The sequence below is a fragment of the Triticum dicoccoides genome, chromosome 4A (assembly GCF_002162155.2).
Source record: "Triticum dicoccoides isolate Atlit2015 ecotype Zavitan chromosome 4A, WEW_v2.0, whole genome shotgun sequence".
NCBI classification, from domain to species: Eukaryota; Viridiplantae; Streptophyta; class Magnoliopsida; order Poales; family Poaceae; genus Triticum; species Triticum dicoccoides.
Genome location: NC_041386.1, coordinates 351195175 through 351198904, shown reverse-complemented (window position 1 = coordinate 351198904; position 3730 = coordinate 351195175). Strand labels below are relative to the sequence as shown.

At 42.8% G+C, this 3730-nt stretch overlaps 1 pseudogene; it reads right to left on the bottom strand.

The window, feature by feature from the left end:
• Nucleotides 1–2251: 2251 nt before the first annotated feature.
• On the bottom strand, nt 2252–3113 carry LOC119288902 (annotated as a pseudogene).
• Between the last annotated feature and the right edge of the window lie 617 nt (nt 3114–3730).

Genomic DNA, 3730 nt, shown 5'->3' with positions numbered 1-3730 from the left:
GATTCGGGCAGTTCAGTACTGAATTATCCATCCTTTCGAGTACTAAAATGCAAGAAATCTCATCGTTGCTACTACTTCCCGAATTCCAGTTGGCAAATAGAATTATAGTTTGGAAGATTGCCTGAAGGTGTTAACTCTGAACCCGAAGAAACAGAGCAGGCAAGTTCAGAAGCAGAGAAGAGTCAGAAAAGCGGGGCAATAGCAATCATTGAAGCGGGGTAGAATGCATAAAATGCAATACGTTCCCCACGAGAGGCGAGGCAACTTAGGTGCAGACTAGCGACCGTGCTCCCAATCTGGATCTGGATATGAGATTGAATAAAGTTATGATATCGGATTGGAGTACCAATGCATCCGTACTGACTGGCAATAGTTGAGCCGCATAAAGCAAGCAGTTCGAGACTCAATATGCCCACCTTTTTGGTGTATCCGTAGCTTTAAAATACTTAGGTATCCCAATTCACCACAAGAAGCTCCTAAATAAGGAATTGTTAGAGGACTGATTTTAAGCTAGAATGGGTCTTTCAATTGGTGCTTGATACGTGTTACTACGATGACCAAGAATCTTCACGGAGTGGAAGTAGCAATAAGTTTCAAGCTCGTTGGCTTTGTGCAGAAGTAGTGGAATGGAAAGCAATAAATTGTTTAAGAAGAAGTAAATAGTTCAGCTCGAAACCAAAGTCCAGAGATCTTCCTTCATGCTTGCTTCCCAGTCGATGGCCCTACTTTCACCTTCCTCATCGATTTAGTGAACGATTGATGTACAACGGGAAGAACCACAGACGATACATCACCTTAAAAGCTACCTATACATCCGTTTTTATATCCAAACAGAAGCGTCTATAGATGACCCGGAAGACAGACACGAGCAAACATCGCTACGCAGAAAGCAACCGCGTTCAAATAGAGATTGACGATCTCCTTTTCTTGCTCGATCCTCTGGAAATCGTTTGGAAGGTAGATTTTGCGAATAACAAGTGTGATACTGACGACGTGCTCCTAAGGCGACTGCTTAGTCGACAAACCAACACTTATACGAATCGCTAGTGCTCTCGGGTGGGATCAACTAGCTTACCCAGGCACTGTTTGCTTCAGACGTGGCTATAAGGAAAGCAGCAGTATCTTAGGACACACGGGTAAGCAAATCTTGTACTTAGTACACTCAACGCCAACAAGAATTTGGCCCTCCATACATATCGACACACCCGGGGGCTCTATTTTAAGTGAAGTGAGAAATGGGGCCATGAACAACAAGATCCAGCTTTTAAATATGACACAGGGTAGTGGGACCAGATGTATCTCATGTCCATAGTAGGGTGACTCCAACACGCGCTCAAGTCTCCCACATAATCTCATACATGAAGAGACGTTCATCTCCCCGGCGTGGCCGTCATCGATCACCCCCGTAAAGCTGGAGCAAGATAGGGCGGGGTTGGGGCGCAAGCACGCGTTTTCAGGTTCCGGCCCATCCTCCCCACGTTTCCCCTCCAGCTCCTTCATGACCTCCTTGTCTTTATCGAGAGCGAGAGGAGTAGCTTCAGTACGACGGGGATTCAGTAGCGCTACCTTGGCTTCCATTGAGACCCCCAAAATCCCAATTTCAAAGAAAGTATCTCTGGAGTTGCTTCGGTGCCTCTCTTGCTTTGGTTTCATCAGCTCATTACCTTTAAGCTAGAGTGTGCCATGGCGAGGTCTTATTCTTCAACATAATCTAGCGGTCCAGGTGCGTGCGAAAGCGGAAACTCTTCCAGATCTTGTTTATTTGTATTTGCTCATTTCCGATTATGCTTTATTTGTAGATAGCCTTGATGATAGGCTTCGACCTCGACTTCTCCGTTTCTAAGATCCAATGGTGGAATCATTACTCCAAGGCAGGCAAAATTGACCATTTCTAAGTAAGTTCAGCTAGCGTCACCCCGAAGGGAGAAATAGATCTTCTTGTCCGGATGTAGGAAAATAAAGCAATAATAGATCTAGCAATGACTATGGTCCATAAATCATTTCCTTAGTGGCATTTCCCAAACTTGATTTCCTTTTTATGCACGTGATACCTAATCGATAACGAAGCTGAATGGCTTTTTTCGGTCCAATTCCATCCATTTTTGTTGAGGCAATTCTGACTTGTTCATCAGGAAGTGATCTTGCTCCTGAGATATATGACATTATTTATCCTTATCTTTTTCTGGTCTTCTTGGCTGGAATCTACAATCTACACCTCTCCAAACACAATATCTTGAGTACCTGGAGAAGTTCTCTTTGTCTTCGAGCTTTTATTCCTCAATCCACTTATTCGTTCCCTTCTTTCATATACCTCCCCACCAATAGATAGAGACAAATGGGAATAACCAAACCACGTCTACAAAATGCCAGTACCATGCAGCTGCTTCAAAGCCAACGTGATGCTTCTTGGTCAGATGACCAAGATATTGGCGAATACCACATGCGATCAAGAAAAGAGTACCTATAATCACATGCAAACCATGAAAGCCAGTTGCTAAGAAAAAGGTAGAACCATAAATACTATCCGAAATAGTAGAGGGTGCTTGGTAATATTCCATTCCTTGAAAGCCAGTGGATACTAGAGCCAGTGAAACGGTTGCTACTAAAGCGTAAACTGCTCATTTTTCCTTCCCACAAGTATAGCATGATGATCCCAAGTTACGGCACCTCCGGGTGAAGGGAGAATAGGGGTATTAAGAAGAGGGATTTCCCAAGGATCTAAAACCCCAATCCCTTTTGGGGGCCAAATACCTCTGATCTCTACCGTAGGTGCCAAAGAAGAATGAGAAGAAGCCCAAAAAGCAAAAAGGAACATAACCTCCGAGACTATGAAGAGAATACAACCATATCAAGGTCCTAATTGTACAACTTTTGTATGATGCCCTTCCAACGTGGATTCACGTAGAACATCCCGCCACCATACGAACATGGTATAAAGGCGAAATATTAGGCCCAAACCGAGAAGTGGTGCACCCCCTTGAAATGAGTGCATGTACATCACACCTCCTATGGTGGTTGCCAAAGCTCCGAGTGAACCCGAAATAGGCCATGGACTTGGATCTACCAAATGATAAGAATGCCTCTGAGATTCAATCATAAACCACTTTGCCCCGGTTGTATTTAAACCCCCCTTCACCCCCATCCCCTAAAGTGGTAAAGAAGGAGGCTCTTTTTTGTCTCATTAGGACAAACATATAGGAAGGGATAGTTCTTTCATTGCATTGATAGAAGTGAGACTATCAAAAGATCTCTCTATTATTTAGAGAAAAGAGTTTTTGATAAACAACATATAATGATAGACGCTTCTATAAGGCACATGAAACTTGCGCTAAAGCTTGACCATAGTCCGTTGCCTACGCGAAGTAAGCACTATTAACTCCGAAATCCATAAGATTTGCCTGTATTTCTAGCAAATCAAAAATATCCGTTTCGCATGGTTGTTTCATTAGAGTATATACATGCTTCCCACCAATAATTTGTATATGTTTGGCGATCTTGGCGATTTTCACTTTCCGAAAGCGCGAGTGGACGCCAAGATCCATCTCATAATGGAGATCAAAGTATTTTTTAACTCACCTGAAATCTGTTTGTTTATTTCTTTTGCAGCTAACTTTAGAATGGTTTGTTTAAAGGACTTTTTTGTTAATTCCCACGGCCAATAACTACGAGTTTTTAAGCAAATTAAAATCTTTAAGTGGTAAGGTAAATCCAACCTTTTCACTAAATCAGT